The sequence below is a fragment of the Cornus florida genome, unplaced genomic scaffold, assembly GCF_030987335.1.
Source record: "Cornus florida cultivar Cherokee Brave unplaced genomic scaffold, ASM3098733v1 CherokeeBrave_3.0.0_Hap2_Chr11, whole genome shotgun sequence".
Taxonomy (NCBI): Eukaryota; Viridiplantae; Streptophyta; class Magnoliopsida; order Cornales; family Cornaceae; genus Cornus; species Cornus florida.
The window spans coordinates 68259515-68273938 of NW_026775581.1; positions in this window are offsets into that span (position 1 = coordinate 68259515).

A 14424-nucleotide genomic window follows, 5' to 3' on the forward strand; every position below is an offset into this window, starting at 1 on the left:
AGTGACATTTGCATAACATTGCACTTCATGACATCGTGGTAAATTTGTGATTGGTTGATATTTGTGTGATACCCCTCGGATCCGAGACACGGGTTGATCAGGCTCAGGCCCAAACCCGAGGGAATATAAAACAATTAATATTTTATAATGAACACGGAATACAAAATAAATTAAGAAATGAAATTAAAGCTGGAAGGAATACAAAATAAAATCCGCAAAATATTATAATTATTAAAATCCATCAAACCCAAACTCCAAAACTCCATCAGTTTACAACTTGGGATTCTATCTCTAGTGGACTCCTATTAAACATCCAAACGGAAGATAGAACAAATGTAATAAACGTCCAGAAATAAAACTATAGAGAGAGTCCTACATCGTCGGAAGAGTGAATAGAGACCTCTGCTCAGCACGAATACGTCTAAGCCTGGAACTGTCGTGTACCTGAAAAATAGAAGTGGGTCAGGCCCACGCGCAAGTTCTATACTACTACAATCCAAACAGAGGCCCGATACGCATGTACATCCTAAACAATTCAACAATAGCTAATAGTCCGTAAATATATATATATAGTCACACTAAAGGACTCTCACTGGACTACAGGCCGGTCTCAACCTGAATAGAGGTAACATGCTAAAACGCACACGAAGTGGGCATATGTACCTATACCTAAACAGGGTACACCTCCAACTATCGTAGCCAGCTACACATCCCAATGTATATACGTTCCCTAGCCATCGGTCCTGAGGCTCAAGCTCATACCGAGGCACCATAACAGTACATATATAAAATCCATTCAAAATCCCTGGTATTGCCGCTCAACAAGTAGTTGCCATGACAATACAAATCCACGAGACTTAACTTTTAGTTAATCCCATCCTTATTCCAAGTAGGTGGGTAATGGTATTGATTTAAAAACCAAACCCATCCTTAGTATGCCACCGTCCCATACCGGTGCCTACTTTCCAATCCTCCAGTAGTCAATAATACCAATAAATCAAGTATATATCAACTAAATTCCAATATCCAACATTCAATGTTAGCAGTGATAAAATAAGCATTGATAAACAGGGTCACAACAACAACATATACATGCCCAATTTAAGTTGTTCTCTTTAGTCTGATATAAAGACAGAATTAATTAAAACTTCCATTTAACACCTTACAAATGACATACAGATATGTAGGGTATGTATCACAAAATCCTAACCTCCACAGTTGATACTAACTGTGATAATGTAAGCATCAAAACAATATTCACAGTATGTATGTAGACATGCTCAAATTATAGTGTTCCACAAAACCGATCGAGTGTTAAACTCAAATCCTCCTAGTATTTAAGTTCCAACAGTTGCTATTACAGAAGTTAAGATAGCTATCATCTAGACCCATCCTTCCAATAATTTATACTAGCAGTGGTAAGGAAAAACGTGAACCACAGAACCACAATGCATCCACAAACATGCTTAGTCTAGGTTGAACAAGCATACAACACTACTGTAACTACCAATTTCATAGCAAAACAGATATCATTTTAGTTTGGTTTAATCTTCATTAATCCTGGAATCATTTAAGAGTGCAAAGAGTATGAATCCTAAGGGAAAGAGTAAGGATAGAATCTTGCCTCAGAAACTTTTGTTCAAAGTTTCAACGTCGTTTTCTTAAAAAATCCCTGCGAGTTCCAAAACCTGGTTACTGTTCATGGGTACGAAACACTATTCCCGAACTCAAAATCTGATCTCCACCGTTCAGATTGTGCGACACTGAGTCATGAACCTATCCTCCAAATTTCAGCTCGATCGGACCACGGACGAAGCAGGATCGGATGCTTGATGAAATCTGGTCAGAATGGAAAAAAAACCTGTGCGACCCAGTTACTGTTCACGAGTACGAATCACTGTTCCCGAGGTCAAACTCTGATCTCCACCATTCAGATTGTGCGTCACTAAGTCGTGAACCTCTCCTCCAAAATTCAGCTTGATCGGACCACGGACGAAGCGGGATCGGATGTTTGATGAAATCTGGCAGAATGTGAAAAACTGCGTTTTTCCTTCTCCACTTCCACAAAACGTGTGTTTTGTTTAAAAAAAACCCTACACAGACGTCTACCTTATACTTATAGAGTTTTCCTAAACCCTAAGTTCATTTAAGTCCAACTCACAATCCTAACCGGCCCATCCAATTAACGTAGAAACCTACGACGGCTATAATATAAAACCCTAATTTATACTGTAATTAAAACCCTAGTTAGATGTATCTACCTAATTACCCTATTCACCATTAAATACTTAACAAATAATCTAATTGAACAAAATAATAATTAGTAAACCCAATTAAACCAAATAAGAAACACATAAAATAAGACACACATAAAATAATTAAACCAATTACACTTAAACCATTAACGCCAATTAAATAATTAAAACACTAACGCCAAATAAATAATTAAAACACTAACAAGTAATTTCAATCAAATAACTAAAAATAAATATCATTTAAATAAATTAAATCACCACAAAAGAAAACAATTAAGCACCTAATAAAAAAAATAATGACACATAATCAAATAAAATGCACTTAAATAATAAATTAAATACCATTAAATACCAGGAATATCCTTTTTAAAATTAGGGGTATTACAATTTGTTATATCCTTGTTATTATGGTTAAGAATGTGTGTTTTTCGATGGCATGATCCCGTTCACTTTTTATCTATTCATTGTATGGATTCACGGGGACATAAGAAGTGTGTCTTAGACACTTCCTACTGAGCTTATGCTCACCCCCTTATTTTTAACATTTTTCCAGGATATGGAAAAGAGGTGGCGGACGACGGTCCACCACAGGTTTAGATGAGCTTGAAGACCCATTCTATTTTGTTATCTTTTGTATTAGACTCTAGTATTTTGTAAATATAATATTAACTACCTTGTGACACTTTAGTTTAATTAGTATAATGTTGTAAGCTATGGATTTTTAATTCTGGCTACATTTTATGGACTGTAATTTGATGTAACTTAAGTGGGTTCCATGTTTGGATGAGATGGAGGAACGGGACTTTTGTATGTATGTAATCATTTTGGGAATGTAGTATAATATCTGAATTGTGCGTTGGGACAGGATAAGTTAGATTTAAGGCCCAGTGAGGCCATTGCATTTATTTTTGTATTTCAACAGGTTGTTGAGGGACATTTTCTGCGGAGGTCATGCCAAAATTTTTATAGATTTTTATTATTATTTTAGTATCTTTTCGGGTCGTTACAAAGCTACCCCTATAAACAAAAGTAAAATACAATTAAAAGACTGTATTGAATTACAGAGAATGAAAAACATCGATAAAGAAATAGGAAATTTGTGTTGGTCGGGGACTTTTTGCACAAGGCCCTCATGGTGCTATTTATAAATGTCTGGAGTAGCAGTTTCCTTCAGCAGTTTCCTTTTCAAATTCAAATATTATATTTGAATTGAAAATTTCATTTGTCTTAAGCTTGTCCAAATGCAACTCTTTTTACCTTTTGTCTTAAGCTTATCCATATAAACGGTGTTTTTGGAATAAAACTGATGTAGGCAATTTATTGACTTAAGACTCCAATTTTATATAAGAGTCTTTTAGGATAACAATATTAAATTATTATCACTAAAAAGACACCTCTCTTCTTCTAATCAACTAATGACATGTGGCTTAATTAATATATTTTCCTCCAATCAACCAACACCATGTGTCTAAATTGAAAATTAAATTTAGGGTGCAAACAATGCCCCCCCCCCCCCTCGCGCTTTTTGAAATAAGGGTAGACCGAAATTTTAAAGAGTTGAACTAATGGATCACAATTTAAATCAGTCACTTTTATTCAGCATTTCACAAAGCTAACCAGTCCCTACATCTTCTGACAATTCTTCGATTGTTTTTCCGATCAGCACCGTCTTGCCGTCAGCCCTTTTATTATTTCGCTTATCAGCAATCTTTTAGCCACATCCTAACTACGGCACATTCACCATACAATCGTTTTGAGCACTTAATCAATTGAGGTGCTGATCAAACCTTGCCACCAAAGTGACAAGTATGTGGTCTAGGTGCAGGATTGAATTATATAGAAACTGATTGTGTTTAGCCCCCGGGTAATTTCCAATCTCAGCACTAAATTGTTGACATTAGCAACCAAAACGTACATATTTGATTGTCAAGCAACAACTCATAATTTAAATCGGTCACAATAATCGATTCTTCTTTGGTACCCCGAATGGTTGAAAAACTTAATGGGTCTTCTTGGATCGAACGAAAATTCTTTCGACCTCTTGGGATTTCTTAGAGCCGAATGAGTTGCCGCCTAAGGCCAAGTAAGCCTTAGTTCAAAATTATATTATTTTTCAGCCTCTTTTGGTGTCCTTTTGGTTATTGAATTCAACACCTGAACACCATTAACCATTTCTAGAGGCTTTTTCGATACTTGACATATGTAAAGCTTGACATTTATCAGTTCTGCATCGTCAACTTCAATGCCAATTTCAGACTTTGTCAAATGAATCTCATAAGTAGGATCTTTGACATAATTACTATTCGACGCCTCTATCACATGAATTTCATAGTTTGGGTCCTTGTAATAGGTATCCCTAGAGGCATTCTTTCTATCTTGTTCTCCTTTCAAGCCCTTTTCATATCTTGTAGCACTAGAGGCTAGTTGGAACAAGTCACGAAATTGCATTCCCTCAAATTTCCTTCGTAATTCAAAGTCTAAACCATTAAAGGCTAAACTCACATATTCAGTTTCTGGTAGGGCTACTTGGCATTTGTGTTTTACCCTTTTAAACCTACCAATAAAGGCTTCAGCCGTTTCTCCAGGCATTTGGGATAGCCTAGATAAGTCAGCCATCGATACTTTTGGTTCGGTCTTATAAAATTGGGTATGAAACATTTATTCCAATTGTTGCCAAGTATAGACCGAATTTGCCAGTAAACTTATATACCAAGAAAATGCAGTCCCTTTAAGGGAATTAACAAATAGCCTTAATTTTAAATTTTCATTTACTCTAGCCTCACCACATTGAATGGTAAACCGACCAATATGTTCTATGGTCGAAGTGGAGTCTTCTCCCGAAAAGGTAACGAAATCGGGAACTTTATACCCTTTTAGAAACTCATATCGGTCTATATAGTCCATATATGGCTTCCTATATGTAAGGCGACCAACTCTTCTTGGGGTTGGTCCATAAGTTTCTTAAATTAAATTAGCCAATTGATCTATATCAACCATAAGGGGTTGATGATTTGGCTATTGTGCTTGAGGCTGATGCATATAAGGTGTCTGAGGCTGATGCATATACAACACCTGAGGCTGAGACACGTTCGGCACCTGAGGCTGAGGCACATACGGCGCTTGAGGCTAAAACGCTGGAAAATTAAAACCAGCATAAAAATTATCTCGCCCTTCTTGGGGCTGACATACATGCGGTTGGTGTTGATAAATCGATTAAGTGGTCGCCAATTCACATTCTGATTGCCCCTCCGATTGGTTGATGTTCCGCTGCTATCTGATATTGTGGCTAATTAGCCTGCGATTGATTAGCTTGCGGTTGATACTGTCCATGCAACGGCTGTAGAAGGGGTTGAAACCTTTGCTGCTGGTGTTGGTAGTAATTCTGTTGAACCCTAACAGGCGCTGGAATTTATTATTGTGCATGCAACAAAGTATATGTAGTATTCGATCGTGCAATAAAGTGTGATACCCCTCAATTCTAGAGTCACGGGTGATCAAGTCCGAGCACAGATCCGATGGATACCAAACAATTAATATGTAAATAAGCACGGAATACAAAAATGAAACAAGAATAAAATAATAAACTGAAAGAATTCTAAATTAAAAAATCCTCAAAATATTATACATTGATATAATATTAAACTTTCCAAATCCGTACAACTCAGGAATCTATCTAGTGGACCCCTAATAATCCCAAATGAAAGTAAAATAAAGAACCAACATCCAAAACTAAAATAAGAACGGAAATCCTATGTAGTCGGAGGAGTGAGTGATTGTATCTGCTCAGCACGATCAAGCCCTAAGCCTGGAATTGACGAACACCTGAAAAATAAGAGTGGGTCAGGCTCACATGCAACTTCTATCCGACTACAATCCATACAGAAACCCGATATGTAGATACATCTTAGATAGCTCAACAATAACTAGAATAGTCCATATATGTATAAATACACACTATAGAACACTCACTAGACTATAGTGTAGTCTCAGCCTGAATAGAAAGTAACATGCAAATCGCACGTAACGTGGTCATGTATACCTAGACCTACCAGGGAACAACAACTATATCCAGTTATCCATCCTAGGCGATATACGCACCCTAATCATGATCCTGAGACTCACGTTCATATCACGGTACCATATGTATATATATATATATATAAATCCTTCTTAATACAGGAAAAAAAAAAAAAAAAAACAAAAAAAAAAAAAACAAACATCCGATATGTCGTTCAATTGTTTTAGTTGACAAGACATGCATCCATGTAGGATTTAACTATTTTAGTTAATTCATTCCGTATGTATGAATAGGTAGGACTTAGCGTTTTGATTTAATCTATCCCTAATATGCCACCGTCCCATACCGGTGCATATAATGCATATGACATAATGTACACTCATTTAAACATCAAATACATCCAGAGACAAACATAATAGAAATCATATATAGACAAGATCCTATTATGCATCCAGTGTATGACTATAATCATATAATTTCCTTTTAAATTGCTAGAGTCATGATAAACAATTTAAACTATCCATATCCATCCAATTGACAAACAGAATAAGCAGTTTACCAATTATAATCCAGAACAATATAATGATAACCAGAAACATTACTGAGCGCATTATAATGAAATTCTTAAATGTAAATTTCATTAAATCCAATAATTGATAAAATCCAATCAGTTAAAACATCAATTAACTCCATATAAGCATACTCCAGTTTCAGATACTCAATTATGCTTATCAAGTGCTTAAACATGATTAATACTGTTTAAATCATACGTAAACAAATTGCTAGAATTATAGTACGCAACTACATCCTCCAAACAGTCCATAAATTGTTGCAGTTTATGATATATTAAAAACATCAATTTAACCCAATCCAACCACAGCTATTTTCAGATAATCCCTTACACTTATAACACTATTGGAATATGATTAAATATTATTAAATCATATACAAAGATTTGTTAAGTTTTAGTAAGCAAACAAGTTGATAAAACAGTATTCCACTTGTAGGCTTTTCTTTCACTTCATGTTACTCCATTCCTTAATACATTATTGTAATAATGCTTCATAATATTTTCATAGGTCCATCACAGCTATTTACATCCTTCAGTGCAATTTAAACTGTTTAAAAATACTCAAGACAGCCCAAACAGCCCCTAAAACAGTTTATACGCGTTTTTGTGCGAAAGCAAGCTCTCAAAAGTTAAGAGCATGCTCCAAACACTTGGGAGCCTGCTCTATAAAAATGGGAACTGGATCCACACTCCTTGGAGCCGGCTCCATCATTGAGGGAGCTGGCTCCTTCATTCAGGGAGCCGTCTCAATCTCCCTATGAGTCGTTATACCTGTTCTGATCGTCTTCTTCGTCTCCGGCGCTATCTAAACCCTCTATACTGCATATATATATGTTATTAGGGTTCAATCTTAGTCCCAGATTAATCATAAAACATTGTTATACAACCACGACATGAATTGAACACAAGCTTTTAAAACAACGGCAGTAGGATTCAATTAGAAACTTTAAGAAAACTCAACCTAGTTTAATTCAACGAAATTAAATACAGTTTAAACATGCATAAAAGATATGTTTTAGCATTAATTAACCCCTGGATTCTCTAATATCTCTAATTTTAAAAGGATAGTCTCGGTATTTATTTATTTGTTTTAATTGTATTTTTAATTATTTAATTGATTATTTAACTAACTGCTTATGTGTTTAATTGAATTAGGTATTACTTGATTATTTGATTATGTGTCTATGTATTATTTGTAATTATCTATGTGTTAATTGTTTAATTAGATTATGTGCTTAAATGTTATTTTGATTAATTGTAAATTAAATGTTTTTTTCTTTTATTATTTTATTTTATTTTTTCTTTTATGGTTATGGTTAGTAGTAATGGGCCAACCAATTGGGTCCCATGGACTACTTGGATAGGAGGTTGGATATGTATGGATTATTACCCATGGATAGTTGTGTATGTATATATATATAGATATATATTATATACATATATAAAAAAGAAAGTAATTTATTAATTACTTTTATGGTAACTTGGGTTGTAATATTTAATCTGATGTATATGTTTTATATTTAAATAATAAAAATATACATAGATTTGATACGTGTTATGTTTTAAGTTACTTTATAATATTATGGTAACTTAAGTATTATTGGATAATCCATTAATAAATAATGGAATGTGTATAATTTATTTATTTAATAAACATATACATAAATTATATAGGTAACATATTTTACTTACCTTTTTAATATATATAAAAGGGAAAGTAATTTATTAATTACTTTTATGGTAACTTGGGTAGTAATATTTAATCTGATGTATATGTTTTATATTTAAATAATAAAAATATACGTAGATTTGATACGTGTTATGTTTTAAATTAATTTATAATATTATTGTAACTTAAGTATTTTTGGATAATCCATTAATAAATAATGGGATAGGTATAATTTATTTATTTAATAAAGATATACATAAATTATATACGTAACATATTTTACTTACCTTTTTAATATTTTAATATATATTTTTTAAGTTGACTTTGATTGGGAAAAGGGTTATGATTATTTTATTTAACCTATAAATATATAGCTATAGGTTGTAAAAGGGGGTTAGAAATATTCACGTGATATATTCTAGAGAGAGAGAGTTAGAGAGGGAAAGAAGAAAAAAAAACCCTGTAGAGAGAAGATCAAGGAAGAAGAAGTTTAACTTTCGATCCGAAAATTTAAGGCAAGTTCTTCTTCTATCTCTTTCCTTTTGGTTCGTGTTTCTATACATGCCTAGGAAGTTCCAGGATTTATTAAACACATAAAATTAAATAATTATGCATATTTAATTGGATTAGAATATAGGTTTTATGAATTTGGTTCATATCTGTTCTTGTGTTATGAATTGATAAATGCATGATTTTTATTTGATTTCCGGTGTGAATTTTTATATGTTTAAATTATGTATTTTTCATATCTGTGGAATGATGGAACGTAGAAACATGCCTAGGATTCCTGAACATTAAATAGGAACTAGATTTGGGTTTAAATAAATTTAAATAGACTCAATCGTAATGATGCTTGCTATTTGAATGTTTTAAACAAACGAATGGATTTAATCTTTTAAAATATTTTAGCAATTGAGATTAAATGTGTAGGATGAATTGGATATAGAGAATCCTTATTTAACGGTATAATAAAATATCATCATGTATAAGATTTAGTTTGTGTAGGACATATGATATAGGAAGTTTAAAGAAATAATAAGTCATTCCTATTATGTGATAACTTGATATCATATTTATCATAGTTATTTATGGAATGTTTGATGTATTTCCTTAATTGTTACATCAATTGTTGGATTGTGTGGTTTAATGCACCGGTATGAGACGGTGGCATTTTAGGGATGGATTAACTTATCAGTTAAGTCCTACCTATTTTATATAAGGGAATGGATTAATTAAAATGTTAAGTTCTACTTATATTTAAGTCAGATCAGCTGAACAAGTTGAATGACTTATGGAGGATTAATTTATTATATAAGGGAATAGATTAACTAAATTGTTAAGTCCTACTTATATTAAAGTCAGGTCAGCTGAACAAGTTGAATGACTTATGGAGGATTAATTTATACTGGATAGGATGGTTATTAGATTATATATATTTAAGTATGGTGCCATGATATGAGCTTGAGTCTCAGGATCAATGGTTAGGGCGCGTATATCGCCAGGGATGTGTAGCTAGATATAGTGTAGTTGTGTACCCTGGTAGGTCTAGGTACTCATGCTCACTATATGTGTGTTTTGCATGTTACCTACTATTCAGGTTGAGACAACCCTATAGTGTAATGAGATTCCTTTAGTGTGTGTATATATATATACGGACTACTAGTTACTGTTGGATTGACTAGAATGTATACGTGTATCGGATCTCTGCTTGGACTATAGTAGAATAGAACTTGTTTGTGGGCCTGACCCACCATTATTTTTCAGGTGTTCGTCACAAGTAGAGATTGTTCGTGTTGAGCGGGGATCAGTCTACTTCATTCTTCCGATGCTACATAGGAGTTCCTTTATGATTCAGTTTCCTGTTTCAGATTACTGTCATTTGTTTAGTTTGGATTTTCTAGGGGTCCACACAGTATGGATTCCCGAGTTGTATTTTGGAGGATCAATTGTATCAGAAGAGTTTATTAATTAATGAAAATATATTATGAGGTTTATTATTAGATTATCATTTTAGTTTCTTGTCAGCATTTTATTTATTCTTCTTTATTCTTTTGTACTCTGTGTTCGTTTATTATCAATTTGTTTTGATATCCTCGGGTATTCGGGCGTGGGCCTGGCCAACCCACATTCGGAAATTCGGGGGTATCACAGATTCTACCTAGGCATGCACAGAATACAGGTTTAAGGGAAGGAGTTAAAATAGAGACTTGCCTTCGGTTTCAGTTTTGAAACCTTAAACCTCTGTCACTGATGATTCCGACGACCTTGGTTGTTTTCACAGAGCTCTGTTGCGTCTGGTTCAACCCACGAGCAAGCGTCAATTATCCCTCATTGGTTTAGCCTTTGTCCCTAACCAAACCCTAACTTTCCTCTCTCTGGTTATCTCTCAAAACTCTCTCTGTTCGTAAAACTGAATAGGGTTTTCTTAACCCTAGTACGACTTATACAATTATATTTATGGGCTTAAAAAACATAACCCTAATACAAATTATATTGGGAGAAGGAGAGAGAAAATACAATTAATTATATAGCTAAGTCGACTATAATAATTACATGAACACCTAAAAACACACACAACCCTAATATGCTTTACCAAAACTGATCCTAATTAATCAACGAATAAAAACAAATAATTAAATTGCCACCTAAACATACAATTTTCACGTAAGCATATATTAACAATTAAAACAACATTTAATTAAAGAAAACAATTAAATAAACAATTAATCAAATCAAAATGCAATAAAAACAATTAATTAAACAAGCAATCAATTCAAAATGCAACCAAAACATTTAATTAAATACTAGAACTATCCTTTTAAAATTAGGGGTATTGCATATGTTGTTGATCAAACCTTGTTGATAGGACGATCAAAGAGTTACTCAAATTAGCCAATGTGTTATGGATTGGCTCTAATGCTCCATGAAAAGTAAGGCTCGAAATTTCCATCCGTTGCACTAAATTGTTAATATTGTCAGCCAACATCTAATTACTTGGTTGTTGATTTACTTCGACTTCAGCCCATTATTTCTATTGTTAAGGCTGTTTCTCAGGCAAATTTTGCGACTGAGATTGAGTAAATGGCATAGATATAGGTTGAATTTAGACATTTTCGGGGTCCCACCGGGCTTGCCAAATTGTTTGACTGTTTTTTTTAGGGGTGTGTTAGAGTTTTTTGACCCAAGGGGTTGGATAGCCAAACTATCTTTGGTGCTGACCGAATCTGAAATCAGCCCTTAATGAATAAGGAGATTGCTGGAAGGCAAGAATGATCTCTTCCTTCAGATTCTTCATTGCCTCAATAAAGAGGACTTTCAGCACTATAAGTAGAATGGATGAAGGGAGTAAAACAAATTACACGAGCATTCATCTATTCTAAGAGACTTAGAAAATAAAAGTATAGGGGACTAATGCCAAGCGTCGACTTTAATTTCATAAGTAAAATTCTTATACAAAGTACAAGAAGTGGAATTCTAACACTAGGCTACTCCTATAAACATAAGTAAAATACAATTAAAAGACTGTATTAAATTACAGAGAATGAAAAACATCGATAAAGAAACAGGAAATTTGTGTTGGTCAAGGACCTTTTGCACAAGGCCCTCATGGTGCTATTTATAGATGTCTGGAGTAGCAGTTTCCTTCAGCAGTTTCCTTTTCAAATTCAAATATTATATTTGAATTGAAAATTTTCTTTGTCTTAAGCTTATCCATATGAACGATGTTTTTGGAATAAAACTGACGTAGGCAATTTATTGACTTAAGACTCCAATTTTATTTAAGAGTCTTTTAAGATAACAATATTAACTTATTATCACTAAAAAGACACATCTCTTCTTCCAATCAACTAATGACATGTGGCTAAATTAATATCTTTTCCTCCAATCAACAACACCATGTGTCTAAATTGAAAATTAAATTTAGGGGGCAAATAGTATGTACATGGAAATCAATGTTGACATATGTTGTAACAAGGTTAGGATGTTGAATTGAAATTATGTTTCGAATTCACCCTTGCACTCCTGTTTTGAAAAATGCATCTTGGCCCTCCATTTTGTGCTTATCATTGCCCAATCATTTGCTACCCTTGGATCATTTGGTACTCAACCTTTGGATCATTTGGTACTCTTTTAGATAGAGAAGTTTCACATTGTTTTGGTTGTTATTGATGTACTTGTTTTCTTGCAATAAAGTTCTTGCCTTAATGAAAACAGGTTGAAAGGAAGGGAAGAAAAGGAGAATGAAAGGAAGAGAAGGAGGAAGAAAGCATGAATGAAGCATCCCTTCATGTTTTTTATCCCTCCAATGCACACACGAACACATGCACGTACTTGCCTAAATGAAAGTCAAAAGAACCAGACTCTTGGATATTATCAAAATATGTATCATCATAGAGATTTCTTCCTATGCCTCATTTGATACTTCTACTTATGAAGATTGTTAAAGTTATTAGAGGAGATAAGGTTCATCTTCTCTACTTTCATCTTCACAGGTCTGGTCACGAGTATGACAATAAATAGGAGATCGACTAGTAAATGAGGTGGGGTAAAAAATTAATAGCGATTCATTGAATACATTTTTTTGCATTCGTCTTTGCTCACTTACTTGACCATCGGAGCGTCCTCGATCGGTACTATACCGGTGCCATTTGTAGTGAAGTTATCTCTTTGTCATCCTTTTTTGTAGGAAATGTCATCGTTTCGGGTTGCGTGAATTTTCACATCTATAGCTGCCATCACGTATCTTAAAGTGGATCATACTATAGACTAATTTTAATGCATCAAAGGTTATATGGCTATTCACTTTGAAAATCATTTTCCTAAATTTATTATTTTCCTTTTCCACATGGAAGCTTTATTCTTATCCATATTTTTATTTGGGTTAATTATAATGACACCCCTTGAAATTTGCTATAATGACAGTCATATACAAGTTAGGCCTTTTTTGAACATTGACACCCCCTATCAGAAATTTCAGCCAAACAGTCCCTAAAAAAATGGTAAAAAATAAGATTGCCCTTCAACATTTAATTAATTTTTTAATGTAAAATATCTAAGGACATAAATGACATAATTGCCCTTGATGTATACGAACCACCATTTCTCTCTAAGCTCTCATCTTAAATGTTGGTGGCGGCGATGAAGTGGACGGTGGTGAGCCCGGTCGGAGGATGATTAGGTGATGAAGATTGAACTGGGTGTGAAGGACATGTTCAAAAGTATGATTAAGATCTACCACGCTAGGGACACCACCACCGACCATGTTGCCGTCAAGATCTTCAACAACAATAAGATCGTCAGAACTAGCTTGATGTCTTTCAACCCCAAACCCAGAGATTGGAGCATCAAGATCAATTGAAAAGGGGAGAGATTGGTGATTTCAACGGCGTTGTCGAGCATAACAGTTACCAACATGGTGGTGGAGAAGCTTGGGAATAAGTTTGAGAAGCCGAAGACAAAGGATTTTATGGTTAGATCTCTCTTTACCCTCTTCAATTTTCGCACCCATAAGCCCATTTTGACAATTTTGGCAAGGAGAAAGTGGCCGTTGTCATTAGTTTGGCCGCCATGGGTCTTCAATGGGGGTGCAGATGGTGGTGATTTTGTTTTGAAAATGGTGGTATCTGAAGCAACAGTGACGATCTGCGATGGCAACCCACAGTGGCGCGGTATGGATCTGCAACTTGCAGCGGTGAGGAAGTGTGGTGGCCGGCAATGATATATACCTACTGATTTTTGCCAATAAGTCTGATTTTGATTATTGACAGATTTTTCTTTGGAAAGAAAAAGAAGATCAGAGCAAGGAGGGTGAAGATTTGTTTGGTTATATATATATATATATATATATATATATATATATATATATATATATATATATGTATATTATAAATCAAAAAATTCATATTTACCA